Here is a 24,935-nt window from a genome sequence, read left to right as displayed (position 1 = left end):
CTTACACTCACTGAACAATATTTATTTTCCTTGTTGACTCCTAAAACCAGGGAATGGTATTAATCATTTTGATCATTTAGGTAGTAAAATTGTCTTCTTGTAAAAGTTAGACTATAAATAAATGTTCTTCAAAAATACAGTGATTTCATATTTTACAAGAGTATATGATACATGAGCATGCTAAATTATGGGTACCACATAATGTAATTTCTGAGTTTATAATATAAAAATAATTTAATGCATAAACACTTTATCATTTTACCTCAAAACAGGAAATAATGTTTACAGGAATGTTTATCAAATATTTGCCATTATAGAACAGGGGTTGGCAAACTATGACCTGTAGGCAAAATCCAACCTGCCATCGTTTTGTTAATAAGGTTTTATTGGAACACAGCCACACCCATTCTATGTATGGCCTATGGCTGCTTTCGATGTACAATGGTAAGGCTGAGTAATTAGAATAGAGACCATATGGCCCACAAGGCCTAAATTATTTACTATCTGATCCTTTACAAAAAAAAAGCTTGCCTACCCCTGTTGTAGAAATAGAAGTCACATTATTTATCACTTTACCAAAATGGTGTAAACACCAGACATGAAATTTAATTTCTAGATGTCTGCTGGGTTGTGCACTCACAAAATGCTCAACTTTCTTCTAGGGAATAAATGGAATAATTTTTTTTTTCCTGCATGGAATCATGACAGAGAGGGAAGAATTGGTTAGTGATTTTTTTTAATAGAAGCATCTTTAATAAAAAATGACAAGAAACAGATAGCATTTTATTATCCAAAAATGAATGAAGAAAGTTCACAACAACAAAGAAATAGGCTCACAGAAATAGAATTCACTAGGGAAATAAAGAAATAAGAAAAATGGGATGGTTTTTAAAAGTGTAGGATAGCTTCAAAGAAGCTATATGAGCAAGATTTTAGATTATTAAAATAATCATCTAAAATTCAAATGGAAGCATCAGTTGAATAGAAAGTAGGCTAAGTTATTAAAGAGGAGAACAAAGATATTTCACAATTAAAATTAAGGTCAACAATACAAAGTTGTGGACCTGAAGAGGCAAACTAAAAGATAAACTTCATGTTTCTAAAATCACAAATAATATAAAAAAAAATCCTTTGAAGAAAATATACATTGACATGGTATTAAACGAAGCACACCATCATTATAATAAGCTGAAAGACAGAACAGTTGTTCCAGCATTGCACATTATAATGCTCTACTAATTCTCTTTGCCTCCAGACTCATTTTCCTTCAACACACAGACTATATGCTTGCCATTGCTTTGGACATCATTCTCCCCAAACAAAACTTTCAATGACTTCCCATTAAGCCATGGGATTTTAGAGCAGGAAGTATCATTAAGTGCCATCAAGTCCACTAACCTTATCTTACACATGATGGCAATAAGAAATGTAGAGTGAAATAGTTGGCCTATGTAGTGTAACTGAATAGTGGATGTTAGGATTGAGCCTCAAGCACCCCGACACCAAGAACAGTGTTTTTTCTGCCACATCAACTTTTCTGCAATACAGTTGTCTTTGGTATTTACTTTGACTGATCTATTATTGAAACACTTCTCCAGATAGACTTGTTTTCTGGTTTGCTAATTTATCTTCAAGTTCAGCTGTAAGAGTCATGTACAGTCTCTGTTTTTCTGCATTCCCCCTTTCTCAAAAGATAATAAGAAAAGTTGGAGAGTTTTGCACAATACCTATTGCATAGAATGAACCAGTAAAGCTAACTGTATTTATATAAATATATAAAATAAAATCCTCTTTCTTCCTTTATGACGCTAGGCAATCTCCCTTCCCTGGGAGTGCCCTTAGAATATGTGGCCTGATACACTTGTTTGGCTTTTAGCACCTGCTCTCCCGTATTGAGTCGGAATCAACTCCTTGGTAATGGGTTTGGGAGGTTTTTTGGCCCTTGTATTGGATTTTGGAGGCACTGGTGGTGTATTGCTTAAGTGCTACGGCTGCTAATAATAAAGGTTGGCGGTTCGGATCCCACAGGTTCTCCTTGGAAACTCTACAGGGCAGTTCTACTCTGTCCTATAGGGTCAGAGTTGGAATTGACTCAACGGCAATGGGTTTGGTGTTGGTTGGTCTTGAATTTTATTTTTCTCTGTACATTTAAGTCTGGTTTTATCCAACTCAGTTGTGAGCATTTAGGGGCAAAGATGATTTATAACACTCTGAACATAATAATTTCTCAATGGAGATTAAAAGTATAGTTTTAAACTCCACAATTACCTCCATACAGTCAGTTGTGATAGTATGACAATGAAAAAGAATGTGAGAACACTCTAAGAATATGTGTTTCTCCATACAAAAACCAAAATCTTTATCAGTCCATCTGAGAGTGAACAAAACCGTAAAAAGGCAATCTTTTTATTGGATTAGAATTTATTTGTAATGTATTTATATTAGTGCATTGGAGCTCAGACTCAGCTTTTAGAATAAATTATGGGTTAATTTTAAGTAATATTAACAATGCTCATACTTTTAAAATATATAAAATTTGTGACACAATTATATCATATAAGACCTTCCATAAGAGAGTGGAAAGAATCATTACATGATCATAATTGCATGATTTCAAAGCCCTAACTTAAGAAATTGATTGGATCAGAAGAAAGGGCTGTAGGTCAGAGAGGTGCATGTTATTAAAAGTGTTAAATGTTATCTGTTACAACTGCTCTTAGAGGTCAGGATCATAATTTAGACCTTGTGACTTAAATAAAAATTCTGGATCCGTTAGCCCATTTAGAGCACAAGATCAAAAGTCTAAATATTAAATGTAATTAAATTTTTGTCTAAACATACATCCCCATTCCACTGCTGTCAAGTTAATTCCAACTCATAGCGACCTTGAAGGACAGAGTAGAACTGCCCCATAGAATTTCCAAGGGGTGCCTGGTGGATTCGAACTGCCGGCCTTCTGGTTAGCAACCATCATACTTAACCACTACACCACCAGGGTTTCCAACCATACATACTCTCATGCAAACAATTGATATATTATTTGTGTAAATCTGAGCATTTTTTTTTTTTATCACTCTGTCCCCGGCTCTTTATTTTTAGTTTCTCTTTTATCCTTCTTTTATTCTGAGACGTCGCCAATATACAGAAAAGCTGGTAGAACATATAGCTCAGTTTAACGAATGATTACAAAGTGAACACCTTGTTACCGCCTTACAGGCCAAGAAATGGAAACTGCCACTCCGACCCCCAAGCCCTCCTGTACCCCCCATTCTCTTCCCTCCCCCAAAGGTAATCTGTATTGAGTTTTGTAATAAGCATTTCCTCGTTTTACGTAGGGATTCCTAAACACGAATTTATTTTTTAACTTTACATGAATGGAATCCCACTATTTTCTATTTCATGTTATTTGCTCAATAATTTTGGGCGACTTATCTACTGTTTGTCTGGTTTCGCAGCTATGAGGTCCTCCAAGGCTCAATGTACCACCTTTACCTATCTGTTCTAGTGCGGATAGCCATTAGGTTTGCTTCCGGTTGGGGGCTATTATAAACATGTTGCTGTTAAAGTTCGCTGTGCTTTCCTGGGGCAGGTGTTCAGGAGTCTCCGGGGCACATACCTGGGGACGGAATTGCTGGATCACAGCATGTGTATTATCTTCACTTTTACTAGATAATGCCAGCCTTTTTCCAAGGTGGTCATACCCACTTACACTCTCACCAACTGGATATCAGTCCCTGTTGCTCCATCTCCCCGTCAACACTTGGTATTCTCAGACTTAAATATTTTGCCAATCCAGTGGGTGTGTAATCACATCTCATTTGCATTTCCCTGATTACTAATAAAATTGAGCACCTTTTCCCATGCTTATTCACCATTTGGGTATCATCTGTATTTGCCTCTTAAGTCTTTTACCCATTTTCCACTGTGTTGTAGGTTTTTTTCTTATTGATACACGCTCTGCATAGGGCACTTTGTTGCTTATGGTGTTGCAAGTGTCTTTTCCCAGACTGGGTTTGTCCCATCACTCCCTTTACAGTGTCTTCTTTCTTTTTTTCTTTAACTTGGGCTACTTTTTATAATTTATTATTTCGTTGTTGTTGTTGAGACCACACACACAGCAAAAACATACACCGATTCAGGTTTTCTACATGTACAATTCAGTGACATTGATTACATTCTTCAAGTTGTACAACTATTCTCACCCTCCTTTTCTGGATTGCTGTTGTAAAAATGGCATGGTTTCAGGAGGGAGGAGGAGAATTAACAACAGCGTCACCCCAAAGCTGATTCCTGTGAGATGGAGGTCAAACATACCTCCACCCTCCAACCTTTTTACCAGTTCTGACACCAGCCCTCCCTGCTACGGCATTCTCTGCTTCTTTGCTGTGTTTGATAATTTGTTGCAATGCAATGGCCACACAGAACCTACAGACCATACTCATGATTACGGGATTTATTAGGGAAGTAACAGGTTGCAATTCAGCATCGGGATCAACTTAGAGGTAACAGGAACAACTCAGAATACAGTCCTTTGATGTGGACAGCTTCTTCTTGACCATGCCTGCAGACAGGGTTCTGCCACTGAGTCCTGCTCGGGTCTGGCCTCTGCCCTGCTTGGGCAAGTGTTAAAAAGCTCTTTAGTTCCACAGATAAGTGCCAGGAGGCACTCCACTCCACCAGGAAGCCTCTTGCCTGAAGGTGCTCAGCTTTCTTGCTCCATAGGTTGGCAAGCCCACCGTAGCCACCTCACTCCATGGGCCAGGAAGCTCACCACAGTGTCTCACGCCAGTCTCCTGGTTCTGCTTCTTCCTTTTCTCTGCCAGTGGACTCTGCTGTGCTTGCCACCACTTCTCACTCCTGCCACACCATCTTTCACTATCTTCAGTATTATAGCTCTCTCCCTCTCCTGAGTCGAGGAGGTTCTCAGCACAGGGATCATGGGTCCAAAGGATGCACTCCACTCCCAGTTCTTCTTCTTGATGGTAGTAAGGCCCCGCCCTCATTCTGGGATTGGCTGTTTTTAAACCTAGAGGGAAGACAAAATTGACCAATCCCCTACAAGTGTTCTATGTACATTATTTGCATAGTCCCACCCCTGAAATTGTTCCATGCTCCTTATTTGCATTATTAGAAGGCTGTCCAATCCCCTTGGTGGGCCACAACACCTTATTTGCATAGTCCCACCCCTGAAAGTGTTCCATGCACCTCATTTGCATTATTAGAAGGCTGTCTAATCCCCTTGGTGGGCCACGAGCACCTTATTTGCATAGTCCCAACCAATCATTTTGTGGAAGTTACCAGACCATGGCTAGAAGGGCCCTCAAATAGTAATTCACTACACCATAGTCCACCTCCTGGCTCTTCTAGCCATTGGTTCTGTCATACTTGTAGGATAACTTCCCCCTCACAATTATTTTAACAGTCCAAATCAGTCATTAACAATTAGTCCTTCAGTAGGGCAAAGAGTCCCCAGGGTGAGGTTACTAAGGTACCAGTCATTTAGGTCTGCAGCAGGTGTCCGTCTGATCTGGTCAGGTTCTCCAAAAATTGTCTCATTCTCATCTTTTTTGGCCTCGAGCCATTTCACTCTGATCTCCTGTTTCCGCTGCTGTTTCTCTGCCACTGGACTCCGCTACACTTGCTGCCACTTCTTGCCACTCCTTGCTGCTGCTACACCGTCTCTTGCTATCTTCAGTGTTACAACTGTCTCCCTCTCCTGGGTCTAGAAGGTTTTCAGCACGCGACTAAGCACCAAAGGATATACCCTGCTCCTGGCTCTTCTTCTTGATCGTAGTGACGTCCCCCTGTACATTTTTTAAATGCATAATTTCAGCTGAAAGAGAGAGCAAGGTAATAATTTCAAAACACAGAGGAGATGCTCTCTTAAAATCAAGCTAATTTTAAATTAGTTCTAATTACAATGTGCATATTAAATGCCTTTAGTTGGCTATCATAAAATTTTAATTTTAGGAATATTCCACTCACTAATAGAGAAAGGGTAAAGGTGATAGACAACTATTTCCAAAGTATTATTTGTAAAATAAAATGTGAGTATATTAGAATCTTAACTGACACTTCTACCCAACCAAACCTTATTTGTGTATTTTAAAAAGTGCTGTTACATTTTCTAATCACTTTTGCTCTTTAGCCTTAATGTTTTAACATTTTAACAAGAGTAAATGGCATAATATTAGGTAAATTATCATTATCTCTTTGTCTTATTATTTTTTGGGTCTTGTGTGCATATACTGTAATTTATTCCAGTGGGAAACCCTTTATGTATTTGATTTTTATGATATATTTGTAAATACTGCCTTTTATGTTTTAACAGCAAATATTATGGATACGCTCTGAAGTATTAGTAAGAGAATAACTGACTTAATGTCTTGCCTCAAAATTAACCAACACTTTAATTATCATTTGTAGTCAGTGTTCACATAAATATATGAAATTAGACGTGTTTTGGAGGTTCATCTAACTCAGTTACTTCCACAGTCTAGAAACTTTGCAATGCCAAGGACAAACAAGAATTTAAGGCACAGAAAATAGAAGTATCGTAACGGCTGGTCATAGACATTAGACCAATAAAGAACATGGTGAAAACAGAAGGTGATAGGAAAGAATTGAGGGCCAGAAGTCTATGGTGAGATCCAAGAGAAGGCTTGTAAAAAATAGGAAAGTGGAAAATGTGAAAGAAAAGCTGATATAAATTACCGCTGAATAAAGTCTGATACTTGTATGTCACCACCATGACAGACACTGTTTCTCATCTAATCATATAGGCATTCCCAGTCTCCACCACAACACTTTCCTAATGATATAGATTCCCCATCCAAGAGTAAAGGTTGACCATGCTGAATTTTCATTTTCTAGGGCTTTTCTGAGGTCACAAATGAACATGCATACCCCTCCTGACCAAAGAAGATCTGAGGGGAATATCGTTGGAGCCATTCTTATGAAAAAAAGAAAAAGAAAATCTCCCCTCCCTACCCCCGTTAAAAGGTAATTTGTGAAGAGAAACTGCTCTTTCTATCTTTGGGACAGATACATTGAGCTGTGGCAGCTATCTTGTGAACATGAGGAGACAAAGCTAATGTCAAGGATGTAAGTCAAAAAGATGATCAGGCCTGGATTTCTGAAGTTACAAGTGATCTGAACCAACCCTAGGTCACCTGGTTTCCAGTCTTCTTGTCATATGAGATTGTAATGAAGATGTATACTAAGTTCCACATAATCCTCTGCATTTAGGAAGGAATATTGGAGAAGCTTGAGTCAAGGTCATTTAAACATTCATCCATCTCAAACCAAAAGAGTAATGGATATTAAGATTCAGTATTGAATGGGGAAAAATGTCTCTTAAGCATATGACTGAGTCAGAACTGACTCAATGCCACCTAACAACAACAAAGCATATGACTCACAACAAGGAGGTATATATTTTCAAGAATTTTCTTTCTCAAATGTGATATATTAACAAGTTTCTAGTAATTAAGGATGGGTAATTTAAAATTAATTGTATCCTACTGCCTCTGATTCAATGTGTGAAATGTCATTTATGGTGTATTTACTGTATTCTCTTTACTAACTCATTTTAGTGAATGTGAATATATTAATGAGGGATTACGTAGATTCACACTGAAGCTCCATCATCAACCCCAACCCACTACACTCCTTTATCTCCATATTAGAACTTGAGTTTGTATGTCATGGCTTACTTACACAGGTGTTTTCATGAATCTAATCCTCACAGCTGCATTGTTCTATTTTTCTTATAATACAACTCAACCTTGGTTTTTATTATTTCTGTCTGGAGAGGAAAAAAGTCCTCTTACACCACAGGCTTGCCCTAGTGACAAACCAAAAACCCGTTGCTGTTGAGTCAATTCTGACTAATACCGACTCTAAAGGACAGAGTAGAACTGCCCCAGAGGGTTTCCAAGCAGCGGCTGGTGGATTTGAACTGCCGATCTTTTGCTTAGCAGCTGAGCTCTTAACTGCCACTCCACCAGTGACAAGTCCAGTTTAATAAGCACCATGACTATTTAAGTTATTATTTAGTGATAATGCTGATTATAATAAAGATACTGATTTAATTCTCCATGGCAATTTTGCTTTATTACATTTGGTAACATTTTAACACTAGAAACTAACAATGTGTTTTATTCAGGGTTTCAAACCAGTTTGAATTGGCCAAAGAAACAAAACTGAAAAGGACTTGAATTTTTAAAATTTGGTCGATCCAGAACCATAACTGGAACAGGGCCTGCCGGAGCCGAGGGTGTAGGGTCACCACTCAGATGTAGCAGGAGAATGGGGCAGCCCAAAGCCTAGGGAGCAGAGTTACTGTCCCATTGAACCTGAAAGGTGGAGCCTGAACCTCAGGGCTCAAGGGCCTCCACCCAGAATCCAGAGGGCATGGCCAACACCCAGAGTCTGGAGGGCAGGGCCATTGCCTAGATTGTCTCAGAGAACAGTCGGTTATTTTCAAGCCTTGAGAGCTAATGTAAATGCTCTGCTGGGTTTTGGACTTGCTTTGTGCCTTTTACCCCTTCTTTCCCTCTAATTTCTCCCATTTGTAATGGAATATATATACCTCGTGCCTGTTCCACCGTTGTATTTTGGAAACAGATAATTTGTAGTCTAGATTTCACAGGTTCACAGACGAACAGAAACTTTGCCCCAGGATGGAATATGCCTAATGTCTCACCCATATTTGATTTAGATGATTCAGAAGATGAGATTTGGGACGTGGAGTTGATTTAAGACTTTTCAGGTGATGTGATGGGGTGAATGTGCTTTGCATGTGGGAAGGACATGAATTTTGGGGGACCAGGGGATGGAATGTTATGGATTAAACTGTGTCCTCCAAAAAATATGTGTTGTAAATCCTAACCTCTGTGCCTATGGTTATACCCCATTTGGGAATGGGTTGTCTTTGTTATGTTAATGGGGCAGGATTAGAGTAGGGTGTATCTTGAGTAAATATCTTTTGAGATATAAAAGAGATTAAAAGCAAGCTAGTAAGCACACATGGGAGAAGAAAGATACCAAGCCATATGAAGACCACCCAAAAGCAGAAGCAAAAAGAGACAAGGAACTTCCTCCAAAACAGACAGAGAAAGAGGGCCTTCCCCTAGAGCCAGCAACCTGAATTCAGACTTCTAGCCTGCTAACAACAGGAACAACACACAAGCAACCATGTTATGACAACACACAGTACTGTGGTGGCCTGCGTGTTGCTGTGATGCTGGAAGCTATGCCATTGGTATTTCAAATACCAGTAGGGTCATGGTGGACAGGTTTCAGTGGAGCTTCCAGACTAAGATAGACCAGAAAGAAGGACTTGGTAGCCTACTTCTGAAAAAATTGGCCAGTGAAAACCTTACAAATAGCAGAGGAACATTGTCAGATATGGCGCTGGAAGTTGAGCCCTTCAGGTTTGAAGGCATTCAAGTGAGACTAGGGAAGAGTTGCCCCCTCAAAGTAGAGTTGACCTTAATGACATTTGCTGATGTGGCATGACTCAAAATGAGAAGAAACAGCTGCAAACATCCATTAATAATCTGAACGTGTAATAGATTTAACACATTGAATAGTACTGTCCGAAGACCAGATGAGTTGTGGGATAACATCAAGGACGCCATATGTGAAGAAAGCAAAAAGCCATTTAAAAGACAGGAAAGAAAGAAAAGACCAAAATGGATGTCAGAAGAGACTCCGAAACTTGCTGTTCAACAGAGAGCAGCTAAAGCAAATGGAAGAAATGATGAAGAACTGAACTGAAGATTTCAAAGGGCAGCTCAAGAGGACAAAGTAAAGTATCACAATGAAATGTGCAAGGACTTGGAGTTAGAAAACTAAAAGTTCTTTCAAGCTGAAAGAACTGAAGAAAAATTCAAGCCTCAAGGTGCAATAATGAAGGATTCTATGGGCAAAATATTTAATGATGCAGGAAGCATCAGAATAGGATGGATGGAATACACAGGGTCACTGTACCAAAAAGAATTGGTCGACCTTCAACAATTATAGGAGGAAGCATATGATCAAGAACCAATGGTACTGAAGGAAGAAGTCCAAGCTGCACTGAAGGCACTGGCGAAAAACAAAGCCCCAGGAATTGACAGAATACGAATTGAGCTGTTTCACCAAATGGGTGCAGTGCTAGAGGTGCTCACTCATCTATGCCAAGAAATTTGGAAGATGGTTACCTGGCCAACTGACTGGAAGAGATGTACATTTGTGACCATTCCAAAAAAAGGTGATACAACAGAATGGGGAAATTACTGAACAATATCATTAATATCACATGCAAGTAAAATTTTGCTGAAAATAATAAGAAATGCTCAAAGCAATACATCAACAGGGAACTGCCAGAAATCCAAGCTGGATTCAGAAGAGGATGTGGAATGAGGGATATCATTGCTGATAACAGATGGATCTTAGCTGAAAGCAGAGAATACCAGAAAGATGCTTACCTGTGTTTTATTGACTATGCAAAGGCATTCAACTGTGTGCATCATAACAAATTATGGATAACATTGCTAACAATGGGAATTCCAGAACACTTAATTGTGCTCATGAGGAACCTTTACATAGATTAAGAGGCAGTTGTTCGGACAGAACAAGGGGATACTGATTGGCTTAAAGTCAGGAAAGGCGTGCGCCATGGTTGTATTCTTTCACCATATCTATTCAATCTGTATGCTGAACAAATAATACAAGAAGCTGGACTATATGAAGAAGAATGGGGCATCAGGATTGGAGGAAAACTCATTAACAACCTGCGTTATGCAGATGACACAACCTTTCTTGCTGAAAGTGAAGAGGACTTGTAGCACTTACTGATGAAGATCAAAGACCACAGCCTTCAGTATGGATTGCACCTCAACATAAAGAAAACAAAACTCCTCACAACTGGACCAGTAAGCAACATCATGATAAACGAAGAAAAGATTGATGTTGTCAAGGACTTCATCTTACTTAGATCAACAATCAACAGCCATGGAAGCAGCAGTCAAGAAATCAAACAACGTATTGCATCAGGCAAATCTGTTGAAAAGATCTCTTTGAAGTGTTAAAAAGCAAAGATGTCACTTGAAGACTAAGGTGCACCTGACCCAAACCATGGTGTTTTCAATCACCTCATATACATGTGAAAGCTGGATGATGAATACGGAATGTTGAAGAACTGACACCTTTGTGTTTGTAAAGAATATTGAATATACCATGGACTGCCAAAAGAAGAAACAAATTTGTTTTGGAAAAAGTACAACCAGAATGCTCCTTAGAAGCAAGGATGGCAAGACTAGTCTCACATACTTTGGACATGTTATCAGGAGGGATCAGTCCCTGGAGAAGGACATCAAGCTTGGTAAAATAGAGGGTCAGCAAAAAAGAAGAAGACCCTCAATGAGATGGGTTGACATAGTGGCTGCAACAATGGGCTCAAGCATAACAAGGATTGTGAGGATGGCACAGGACTGGGCAGTGTTTTGTTTTGTTATACATAGGGTTGCTATGTGTTGGAATCAACTTGACAGCACCTAACAAGAATAACAACAACAATCTTTATGGAGGAGCTCTGGAGGTACAGTGGTTACGAGCTTGGCTGCTAACCAAAAGGTTGGCCATTCAAATCCACCAGGGAACACTATTGGGCAGTTCCACTCTGTCCTAAATGTTCGCTATAAGTCAGAATGGACTTAGCCGCAATGGGTAATCTTTATGGAAGCCAACTGCCACATCTTTCTCCCATGGAGAGGTAGATTTCCACTGCTGATCTTTTGTTTAGCAGCCGAACGGTTAACTCCTGTGCCACCAGTGCCCCATTCGACAGAATACTGTGTATAAATTAAGAAGAATGAAATTCATTTATAAATGCTAAAATAGAAAGTACTGCAATGAAGTAAAAAATGAAAGTGATAAAAATATGTATACATAATCCAATTATAATTTAACTACATATATATAAGTAATGTGTGTATACACATAGTTTATGTACAAAAATTTTAATAAAACAAACCCAAGCAATGAACAGCAATTACCTTTAGAGAAATTGGGAATACTGGTTGGGGGAACTTTTATCTTCTAATTGGTAAAAGTCTGAACTTTGAGCATGTATAACTTTTTTATAAGGAAAATGAATTACATGCATTCATTAAAATTAATAAAATTTAATTTTACTAATATGTAAAGATTTCCAAGAATTTCTGGTGAGTTTTTTAAAAATCTAGCCATTGAGTAAATTAAGTAGGATGATCTCAGCTTTGTAAAATACTTGTTCAGCCTTGAAAAGCTAAAATAGCTAAGAAATAAATCTCAAGGGGAGAAGAGATATCTGGCTTTGGACAGAAAGTAGAAATCTTAGAAAGGGGTGAAGAAAGGAAATAACTCATGAATTCACTGAAAGGAAGGATAAAAAAAAAAAAAAGAAAACCCAATCCTGTTGCTGTCAAGTCAATTCCAACTCATAGCAACCCTACAGGACAGAGTAGAACTGCCCCATAGAGTTTCCAAGGAGTGGCTGGTGGATTCGAACTGCTGACCTTTTGGTTAGCAGCCATAACTCTTAACCACTATGCCACTAGGGTTTCCAAAAAGAATTACAGCATTGCTAAATTTATATAAGATATAATGGGTATATATATGGGGCATATGTTAAGACAGGTTCAAAGAGAAGATCACAATGTCTAAGCTCTGGAGGAAATGGGCAGGGTGGAGATGCCTGTTACTGCCGAGAGAGAGGAAATTTGAAAGAGGGGTAGAAATATATAATTGCTCTGTTAGTTTAAACTAGTTAACTGGGCTGTGGCTTTGCTGTCTTAAATTGGGAGCCTGTCAGTGATCATAGTAAATATGGTAGCTGCCACAAGTAGCTAACCCAATCTAATAAACACCATCCATAGCAGATGACTGGGGATTATTTAATAATGTTGATCATATGAAAAAATGAATGATGAGATAATTTCTCTTTCCCATCTCTTAACTACATTCATTTAACTGCAGTCCAATGCATTCAGATTCCTTCCTTTTCACTTGCTTAGCAAAAAATGACTGCTGAGTTATTTAAGTAAAATAGCATTCCATTTACAAATTCCAAAATGTGACATTTCAAACTATCTCCAGGCAAATTATTTTATTAAAATATCAAAAGGCTTTGAGAACATAGGAATGCAGTACCTTAATTCAGTGTTACTGACTGTATTAACTCTGGGTCAGCAGCATTAGCAGCATCTAGGAACATGTTGTTGTGTGCCGTCGAGTTGGTTCCGACTCATAGTGACCCTATAGAACAGAGCAGAACTGCCCCATTGAGTTTCCTAGTCTGTAATCTTTACGGGAGCAGATTGCCGGGTCTTTTCTCCTGTGAAGAGGCTGGTGGGTTTGAACTATCAACCTTTTGATTAGTAGCAGAGCTTTTGACCTTTGCGCCACCAGAGCTCCCTGGGAATATGGTAAAATTTCCAGAGAAAGGAAAAATCTCAGGGCTCACTCCAGGCTTACTGGATCAGAAACTCTGAAGTTGGATCCCAGAAATCTGTGCTTTAACAGGCCTTCCAGGTGATTCTGAGACACGCTCAAGTACGAGTGTTATTGTTGTTAGTCACCGTCGAGTCGGCTCCAACTCATGGAGACCTTATGTATAACAGAATGGACCATTGTCCAGTCCTGCGCCATCTTCGTGATCCAAGTTTGAGAGTGTAGCCTTAATCCATAAAGATTCAAATGATGGACAAAGCACAGGAAAAGGGGTAGCTGAACTTATGGATCCTGGTTTATCTTTCTGAATCATCTGACATCCTTTAGGTTTCAGATCGAAACCTGAGAAATTCCAGTTTTCCTTTCTTCCCTGACAGAGCTGAATACTACCAGAGCAAATTCTGTGTGAAAAAAGACTGCTGTCTTCCCTTGTCACTTCTGCAGTGCAGAAAGGGGAGTTTAAAGACTCTTAAAACATACAGCTGCATTTCCATCGAAGCTGGCAAATAATGAATACCTGTCTCTGGAACTTTTTTCTGTACTAACGGACAAAGCCATTTCAGACCATCTGGCTGCAGGCCAAATTGCCTCAACCTCAAAAGCTGATGCTTGGGCGGACACATTAGGATTGAGTGTGTTGGCACTGCTCTGTGATGGCTACCCCATGGGGCAAGCCTGAAATATGCCTTATTTGATCCACTCTTATTAATGAATCCATTTACATGATTATGAAATCCACCTGGAAATGCGAAACATCCAGAACAGTTTTCATCTTTTTAACAAAATGTAATATGGACGCAGCCACTTTCTTACAAAGGTAAAAATAGTCTTACCATATGATCCAGCAATCATGCTCCTAGGTAGTTGCCTAACTGATTTGAACTTATGCCCAACAAAAATGTCCAATCAAAAATGATTAGATTTGCTTTATTCAAAATAGCCCCAAAGTGGAAGCAACCAAGATGCCCTTCAAAAGCCAAATGAATAAACTAGGGATAAGCAAAATGTAGTACGTGCATATAGTGGAATACTATTCAGCGATAACAAGGGAATGGGTTATCAATACAAGCAAAGGCATGGATAAATCTTAAATACGTATTGGTAAGTGAAAAAATCCAATCTGAAAAGGCTACACACTGCATGATTCCATTTACCTGACATTCTGGAAAACGAAAAACTATAGATATGGTCAATAGGTCAGTGCTTGCCAGGGGTTTGGGAAGGGAAGAGGGTTGAATAGGTGAAGCACAAGGAACATTTTGAAGAAACCAAAAGAGATTAAGTTGACAAAGAATGATTAGTAGTAGGTTGTTTTGTTTTGTTTTAACGTAGGATGTCAGAGAATGGTAGTCTATAAGGGGAAATAGGGAAGATACCTGGTATCAATAAGGGAGTGAGACAAGTGACTCTATAGGGAAATTGCTCTCTAAGTCCCTGAACCGGCAGCATTGGCATCACTAGGCAACTTGTTAGAAATGCAAATCATTGGGCCCCACCTCAGACTTACTGAATCAGAAACTCTGGGGTTAGTGCCCAACAATATGTATTTTAACAAGCCCTCCACGTGTTTGCAATGCAGCTAAAGTTTGAGAACCACTGGTGTAGGGCAAGTGTATTTCAGGTGGAAATAGCAAGTGCGAAGACACTGAGACAGGAATATGTTGATTTTGTTTGAGGAACAGCAAGGAGACAAAACAAAAGTGGCTAAAGCAGACTGAATGAGGTAGAGGTAGTGATAGAATTTAGGAAATGAAGCTAGAGATGAGTGCTCTGGTTGGCGGAACAGATCAGTTACTGACTTGTAAACCATGATATGACTTTGGTTTTTATTCTGAGTGGGGAGCCTCTGAAGGGTATTGAGCAGTGCAAAGACATGATCTGACTGACATTTTTAGACTATATTGTGTGGATGGTAGATGGTGGGTGGACAGAGTAAAAGTGGACAAGAGAAAAGGTTATTGCAATAATCCAGGTCAAAGACATGACCGCTTGGACTAGAGACAGTTTGTGTAGGTTGGGGGATGTGTTAAGTCTGAGATGTCATCAGATATCCTGGTTGAATTGTTAAACAGATTGATTATTCAAGTTTACATTTTAGGGGAAAAGCCAGGGCTGAAAAAGCAGATTTGAGCATTTTCAGAATATAGTTGCTTTTTTTAAAGCTATACAACTGGTTAAGATCTCCTAGGAAGTGAGTGCTGAAAGAAAAGAGGAACAAGGACTCAGTTCAAGAAACTCTGCTATTAGGAGGATGAGGAAGAACAAAGCAAGTGGACAGAGAAGGAGTGGCCAATGTGAGAGAAGAAACAAGAATGTGTGATGTCCCAAAGGCCAAGTGATCAAACCAAACCAAAGTCATTGCCGTGGAGTTGATTCCAACTCATGGCAGCCCCCATGTGTTACAGGGTAGAACTGTTCCATAGAGTTTTTTTGGCTGTTTTCTTGACGGAAGCAGATCACCAGGCCTTTCTTCTATGGTGCTTCTGGATGGGTTTGAACCACCAACCTTTAGGTTACAAGTCAAGCACAAACCATTTGCAACACCCAAGGGACCTTAAAGGGCAAGTGAAGAGAGGGTTTAAAGAAAAAGGGAGTTAGTGTATCAAAAGCTGTTGATGGGTTAATTAAGTTAAGGATTAAGAAATTTCGGCAACATATAGGCCATTGGTGATCTTGGTCAGGACAATTTTAGTGGAGAGATAGATGCAAAATGATGACTGGAATGGGTGAAACAAAGAATCGGATTAGAAGAAGCGGTGATGGTGAGTACAGACAACTTTCTGAGAAGTGATGCTGTAAAAAGAAAGAAAAGAAATTGGCAGGGAGCACAACAGAGAGTCCCTGATGGAGCAGGAGAAAAGTGGAGTGCAGCACTCAAATCCACATAAAAAGATCAGAATTGATGGCCTGACTGAGGCTAGAGGAACCCCAGAAGACAGGACCCCCAGACTCTCTGTTAACCCAGAACTAAAACCATTCCTGAAGCCAACTCTTCAGACAAAGATTAGACTGGACTATAAGGCATAAAATGATACTGGTGAAGAGTGTGCTTCTTAGCTCAAGTAGCTACTTGAGACTAAATGGGCAGCTCCCATCCGGAGGCAAGATGAGAAGGCAGAAAGGAACAGGAGCTGGTTGAATGGACACGGGAAACCCAGAGTGGGAAGGAGGAGTGTGCTGTCACATTATAGGAATAACAACCAGGGACACATAACAACATGTGTATAAATTTTTGTATGAGGAATTGAGCTGTAAACTTTAACCTAAAGCACAATTTAAAAAAAGAAAAGAAATTGGGTTATGTCTAAAGGGAGCTGTGGGATCAAGGGAAAGTTGTTGGATTTTGATTTGTTTTAGATAAATCACCGAATGTTAATGTGATAATGAAAATGAACCAATAGAGAAAGGGGAAGTGATGAAGCTTGAAAGAATAAAACACTTGCAGAAGAATACCATGGAGTAAGAAGAGGAAATGGGGTCCAGTGTGCAAATGGAGAGGTTGACCTTAGAAGCACCACAGTTCAATCATAGTCAAAGTTGGGAGGTTAAGAGTGATAGATTTCTGGGTACCAGAAGAGGGTGGACACTTTCTTTTAATTGTTTCTATTGTTTTCGGTGAAATAAAAAAACAAAATTATCAGCTGAATGTGAACAGAGGAGGGAATGTAAGAAGAATCAAGAAGAAAAGGAAATATGTAAAATAATCCACGGAACTGGAGTTGCCTTGCTCCCATAGTGGTGTTGACTGTTGACAGGCAAGTTTAGGTACTATATTCAAATACCCCCCAAAACATTTTGGCTAAATTTGCTTTATAAATCAAGAAAGATGCATTACATGTCTAACAACGGTCAGCAGGCAATCTTTTCTCATTGTTGTTACTCCAGGGCACAGATGAGGGTGGATCCTTCTGAAGAAGTGTTTCCATGGTTTCCAAGACAGAGGAAGAGGAGAGCTGAAGTGCCTTATAATGACACATGCCACTTCAGCCCACTTCCGTTAACTAGAACTAATCATATGATTGATTGGAAGCATCCTGGTGGTACACTGGTTAAGCTCTTGGCTATTAACTGAAAGATCAGCAGTTTGAACTCACTAGCCGCTCCGTGGGAGAAAGATGTGGCAGTCTACTTCCATAAAGATTACAGCCTTGGCAGCCCTATGGAGCAGTTCTACTCTGTCCTATAGGGTCACTATGAGTCAGAATCAACTTGATGGCAATGGGTTAATCATATGGTTATACTTATCTTCAAGGGAATGTGGAAGGATAGTTGTCACGTGGACCCCAGAAGAGAGGGAACCAGATATCATCGGTTAGTTGCAGGATGCGGCACAAAGATCATATGATACGAAGCTAAAGAAAATTTAAGCGGAAAATCTAATGGGGGAAATCCAGAGGGATATTTTTTACAGTAAGAATAAATGTGTGCTTTGTAACTTTCTGAACTGCCTTTATTCTGATATTTTTTAAGAGTAAGAGTAGACAAGCATTGACTGGCTTTTACTTTACCTCAAGCAGTTTACCACAACACTTATAGACTTGATTTTGAAATAAATGATCAGTTAGAGGGGCAGTGAACATAGTGTGTGGGCTGTGGGGTTGGATAAAGCTAGATTCAAACCATTGCCCCCATATATCCCAGCAAGTAGTTGACTCTCCATTCTAAGCAAAATGGGGGTTAGCCTCTCTCTCACACTCCCACTCACACTCATGGGTTTGTTGTATGAATTTAAATGAGACATGATACAATACAATGGGAAGTACACAGCATTACATTTGTAGTATTCTTACACTTATCTATTTACCACTTTTTTTATTATGTAGGATCACTGGAAACCCTGGTGGCATAGTGGTTAAGTGCTACGGCTGCTAACCAAAGGGTCGGCAGTTCAAATCCACCAGGCCCTCCTTGGAAACTCTATGGGGCAGTTCTACTCTGTCCTATAGGGGCCCTATGAGTCAGAATGGACTCTCTAGCACAGGTAACTGGGTATATAGCATCACTACTGTAGATAAGTTAGAGACTAAAACAGACAAAAATGCCTGCCTTCAGGGAGCGTAAAAAAAAAAATCAAGACAATCAGTGCAAGTTTCCTTCCCTTCATTTTCTCCAGATAATATTCCTACCACTTTCAAAAATCTGCTTATATTCTCTTTTCTTTCCTTTCCCCAAACCCTTTTAACTATTTTATTAGTATGGAATGATGGACACTGTCAAATTTTTCATTAATATTTGAAGCTAAAATCAAGCTGTCTTTTAAACCTTACCATCTATTTATGGTATGCAAAATGGCTGACCTAGTTTCAAGACAGCATTTTGTAACCATGAGGCTGAAAAATATGAGAGCCACAACATAATGATAATAAAAACTTTTATCAAAAGTTGGCTATTTAAAAACATGTTCCCGTGTTTGCTGTACTTATATCTATATCGCCATCTTTGTTGGGCCACTAGAAATTAAACTGTAAGTATAATTACACTACATCAGAGATACTTCATCCTATATCTCTTAACAATAAGGACATTCTTCTACATAATCCCAATATCACACCCAAGAAATTTAGCAGTGGTACAGTAACTTTATTCAACAGAGCCTATATTCAAATTTCCCCAAATGTTCTTTTATAGATTTTTTTCTTGTCCCAGTATCCAATCAAGAATCACTTACTGTATTTAGTTGTCATGTCTCTTCAATGTTCTTTAATCTAGAAAATTCCCACCACTCTCTTTGGTTTTTATAGTAGTGATATTTTGAAGAGTATGGGTCAATTGTCTTGCAGAATTCTCCAGATTCTAACTTATCTAAGGGTTTTCTTGTGATGAGATTCAGGGAAAGTATTGTTTGGTAAGAATACTACAAATGTAATGCTGTGTACTTCTGGTATTGTATCATAGAGCACATAATGTCAGTTTGTCCTATTATGGCTATACTAAGTTTGAAGACTATGTTAAGATGGTATTTACCAGCTCTGTTCATTGTAGAGATAAATTTTTTCGCATTGTTATTAATAAACAATTTGTGGCATGATAATTTGAAACCTTATTAATATCTTGTCCTCTTACAACCTTTCATATCATGGTTTTAGCATCTGTGAATGGTTCTTGCCTAAATCAATAGTTGCATCACTGGTTTCAAAGGTCATTGGTGATTTTCTGACTCTATTGTTACATCTAAATTTATTAACTAGCATTTTTTTACAGTGAAGAGTTTTCCCTTTTCTCCGTTTTATCTTTTGAGTATTACTATGGATTCAGGTTCTTTTTTTTATAGTCAGTGTAATAAAACTCATTACCGTTATTGTCCTTTTTGATGTCAAAATTGTTCCAATTTGACCAGTGGGAGTCTTGGCAAGGCAACTCTCGTACCCTTTTGGCGTGTCCTAGTGGGGATATTTTAAATGTGAATGTAAAGCTTTATTCCTTAAAACATAATACATAGATTTCATTATTCCAGTGACAAACATTTCCTGTTCCTTTGGTGGATCCTCTAATAACTTAGAAATAATAAATCTAGGCATATTTCTCCACTTAATGCAACAGAATGAGTAGAGTAAAAAAAAAAAAGTGATTAAGTCACTCTATGAGCGATGAACTCCTCCTGACAAACCCAACATCAAACACCTGTGTCACAGCTGTTCTCAGCTGCATTTGTATCATTGCTGATTACCCGGAGAAGAACCGCAACCTTTTAACGAGGGTTAATTAGAAAGGGAAAAAATTCACGGAGCACTCTGGAATCTTACCAGTGTTCTTGAGTAATATCAGGTGATAAAAAAAAAAAAGTAGGAAATGATAATTTATCACTCGACAGAGTTGCTGATAAAGTGCTTCTCAGTAAGGTCTTGACAATTTGTTACCATTGATATAAAGTATATTATTTTTTAATTGACCATATCATCCTTAGCCGAAAAACAGGCCACATCATCTATCAGGTGGAAAGCTCATTTAAAATCACTGTTGCATGTTTGTAATACATGTTTAATCTTTGGCCTCTGTGACTACTGAATTTAGCTATTTCACGATTTCTATGGAGAAGGTAAATGCTTGTTCTTTTGAGTGTTTTCTTTTGTTTTCCTGGAATTTTGTATAATTATTTGCAATGAATATTTACCTCTTGGGCTTAGCTACATGAAATTACTTTGCCATCTGATATGACTTTCACGGGGAAATAAATGACTTTCGAATTTCCAGCCCCAGGAATGGCACTCATAGGCATTCAATAAATATTTATATAGGGAAAGAGATGAAGAGTTTTAAAAAGGGAAAAAGCAAGAAAAATGCCACAGGATGTGATTCTGTCTCATAGTGACCCCACAGGAAAGGGTAGAACCACCCATAGGGTTTCCAAGGAGCATCTGGTGGATTCAAACCGGGGACCTTTTGGTCAACAGCTGAGCTCTTAACCACCGTGCCACCAGGGCTCCTATATGGGCTTAAAAAATAAAAAGGTCCCTGAGTGGCACAAATGACTTGCACTCCACTACTACCCTAGAAGTTGGCTTTTTGAACCCACCCAGTGGTGCCACAGAAGAAAGACCCGGCGATCTGCTTCCATAAACATTACAGCCAAGAAAACCCTATAGAGCATTTCTACCCTGTAATGTTGCCGTTAGTGGGTATCGACTTTTAGGCAACAGTTTTTCTGTTTGCTTTTTGGTTTTTTATTCCTCCTATTCACCTGAAGAAGAGTACGGTGGTCTCATACCAAAAGACAGCTCGCCTTCATTTGAGGTACCTTTGTGGGGATGCACGATGGACTAGGAGTAAAGCGAGGTTTTTGCCATAGTAACTGAACTCCCTACATTTACTCTGAAATCCACGCCTCTTGCTCCATTACTCAACCTCTGACTTTAATATTGTGTGTGAACTAGGACATACCAGTTTTGATTTTCCTTCTCCATTATCATTTTTGCTCCATTGTGTGTTATGTGAGGAGGTGGGGCCATAGATTTTCGTTCACCAGCAATGAACATCTACTCTGATCAACAGAGTAATGCCAGTCCTTGAGAAATGCCAGTCACTCCTATACATTAATTGAAGAAAGCATTTCCTTTTTTTCTGCTGCCTGTCCTGCTGAGATGTATGTAGACAAGCAAGTATGGTTCCATTATTATAGCCCTCCACCTCTTCAGACTGGGTGCCTCTCATTCCTCACTAGCAGGCAACTGAACCTAGCAGTTTGGTTACATTAGTCAACAATAGTAGGCATGGCCCGGGCATGTAAGCTGCAGAGGAGATATTTCAAGGAATTATAGCAAGAGGGAAAACCTCCTCCAAGAGTTTAACACTCAAGGGTACCCATTGGTGTAGAGTTGACTTCTGACTCATGCCAACCCCACGTGACATAGTAGAACTGCTCCATATGGTTTTCGTGGCTGTAATCTCTACAGAAGCAGATTGCCAGGCCTTTCTTCCACAGAACTGCTGGGTGGGTTAGAACTGCCAACCTTTAGGTTAGTAATTGAGCACAAACTGTTTGTGCCACCCAGGAACCTGTAACATTCAAGGTAGGCTATGGAAATGCTTACAGACTCACAGAGGAGCCCTGGTGGCACAGTGGTTAAGCACTTGGCTGCTAACCAAAAGGTCAGCGGTTCAACCCACCCAGTGGTGCCGCAGGAGAAAGACCTGGTGATCTGCTTCCATAAAGATTATAGCCTTGGAAACCCTATGGGGCAGTTTTACTCTGTCCTACAGGACCGCTATGAGTTGGAATGGACTTGAAGGCAATGGGTTTTTTTGGTATAGATTCCCAGTCTTGAATTTTCCTTTAGAGGAGATTAGAGGGAGAGCCCTTCTGATTTCTAACAGTGCCTTACTTAGGGTTACACCTAGTCAAATATTTGCCCAACTTGAGTAGACAACTAATCACAACTGCCTTTGTGAATCAAATTTCCTAATGGATGAATTCTAAAAAAAGAGATGGAAAATTCTCCTTGATTGCATAAAGAACAATGAGAATCTGATAAAAGAGAACACTGAGGGAAAAGCGAACAGAAGATTTCCTTACACAAGCTAAGAAAAGGAAAAATGAAAAACCACACACAGAGGACTTAAAAACCAAACCCATTGCCGTTGAGTTGATTCCCACTCATAGCAACTCTATAGAAGAGAGTAGAACTGCCCCATAGAGTTTCCAAGGAGCACCTGGTGGATTTGAACTGCTGACCTTTCAGTTAGCAGCTGTAGCTCTTAACCACTACGCCAGCAGGGTTTCCAAAGAGGACTCAGGAGAAAAAAATCATTGAAATGTTCTTAAAGATGTTAACGCCTTAAATCGTCTTCTCATAACATCCAAAGCGCTTCATTATCTAACACCGAATTATTTTTCATAATAATTTCATACTACTATGCTATTTTTCTCTGGCTATACTTTGGATCATGAAATCCTTGACAAGTTGTCAAGGATTTCATTTTACTTGAATCCACAATCAACAGCCATGGAAGCAGCAGTCAAGAAATCAAAAGACACATTGCATTGGATAAATCCGCTGCAAAGGACCTCTTCAAAGTGTTGAAGAGCAAAGATGTCACCTTGAAGACTAAGGTGCGCCTGAACCAAGCCTTGGTATTTTCAGTCGCATCATATGCGTGTGAAAGCTGGACAATGGATAAGGAAGACCAAAGAAGAGTTGACGCCTTTAAATTGTGGTGTTGGTGAAGAATATTGAATATACCATGGTCTGCCAAAAGAACGAACAAATTTGTCTTGCAAGAAGCACAACCAGAATGCTGCTTAGAAGGAAGGATGGTGAGACTGCGTCTTACGTACTTTGGACATGTTGTCAGGAGGGATCCGTCTCTGGAGAAGGACATCACGCTTGGCAGAGTACAGGGTCAGCGGAAAAGAGGAAGACCCTCAACGAGGTGGATTGACACAGTGGCTGCAACAATGAGCTCAAGCATAACAACGATTGTGAGGATGGCACAGGACCGGGCAGCATTTCGTTCTGTTGTGCATAGGGTCGCTATGAGTCGGAACCGACTCGATGGCACCTAACAACAACATACTTTGGGTCATTCGTAATATGTGTATTTATGCTTATGTGCATTTACTAATACTGTTCCCTGTACCTGGAATTCTTTTCTCTATCTCCCCTCCCCAACTAGAAAAATCGCTTTCATATTTGCAGCTTATATGAACTATATATTATTATTATCCTCTCCTTTATAGATATGCAAACTAAAGCTAATAAAGTTTAAGTGTTTTTTTTTTCTTTCTCTTAATTTAATAGCAATTAACTTTAAGTCTACGATGGCATAAAATAAAATGTTTGACTTAACAGACGTACTTCTGGAAAGAGCAGCTACGCTCAAAAAATATGTGAATCCTAATTAATTTGTGGCTCCCTCTTTCACTGAAGTTTGCTCTACATCACACTTAGCAGTGAACAAAATAATAATGAGGATGAGGAAGCTGGTGATTATTTTTCTACTGGTTATCTTCAGATTGTAACAACAGCAAAAAACAAGCAACTCTTCAGACTGCGTAAAAGTCAGTCCAGAAAAGATATTCATGGTCCCAGGAAGCCTGGGACTCTTTCATCTTTAGCTCAGCAACCCTACTAACTTATTTGTGTATGCTTTTCTTTGCCCTTTGTCCTGTTTTGTCTGTCAAATAGCTGCTAAACGAAAGAAACTGTGCCCAGAAATGTGCATGATTTGAGAGTATCCAAACATTTCATATTGTTCAGAATTCTAGGGGAAAATGTCCCCAATAAAATCAAACTGACAACATACCAGATAATGATAGTAACAGTAACAATAATAATAAACTATAAAATATGACACAAGAGAAGAACCTGTTTCCCTAGCTATGAATTTCTCATCTTTCCTGTTTTCATCAGAGAACCCTCTTTGAATTCGATATGTGTATTTTGAGTCTGGCGACCCAAGCATAATTATCCACCAACCAGTTGTTGTCAAGTCAACGCCAATCATGGTGATCCCACGTGTGTTGGAATAGAATTGTACTCCATTGGGTTTTCAAAGACTGGTTATTCAGAAGTAGATTACTAGAGTAAAACCCACAGAATGGTTTCAAAATAATGAATAAACATCAGAGTCTGTCCTTTTAAGCAACGGCTTTATTTTTAAGCGCAACTGGCGATGTATAAATGAATAATGGTTATGACAAGACAAAACAATGAGTTTAAACAAAGACGGGCATACCACCCAAGCAGGAATTTCATCGAAAAAAAAAATGCAGTTGTTGGTAAATTAATCACCATTTTTTCTATTTATTCTAAAACAATCTTGTATTCTGATTTTTCCATCTAGTGATAGATTTATGCTTTTGTTTCCTATTGACAAAGACTGACTAAATATTACCCTGGTGTAATTTTCCTGTAGCATTAATTATAAATGCCTCACTGGAATAACGTGAAAGCAAAAACTCATTTGGAAAGCCAATCACCCAGACTGCATTCTAATAAATTAAAATCAACAGATGAGAA

This window comes from Loxodonta africana, chromosome X, assembly GCF_030014295.1.
Source record: "Loxodonta africana isolate mLoxAfr1 chromosome X, mLoxAfr1.hap2, whole genome shotgun sequence".
Lineage (NCBI taxonomy): Eukaryota > Metazoa > Chordata > Mammalia > Proboscidea > Elephantidae > Loxodonta > Loxodonta africana.
This window is presented reverse-complemented; position numbering follows the sequence as displayed.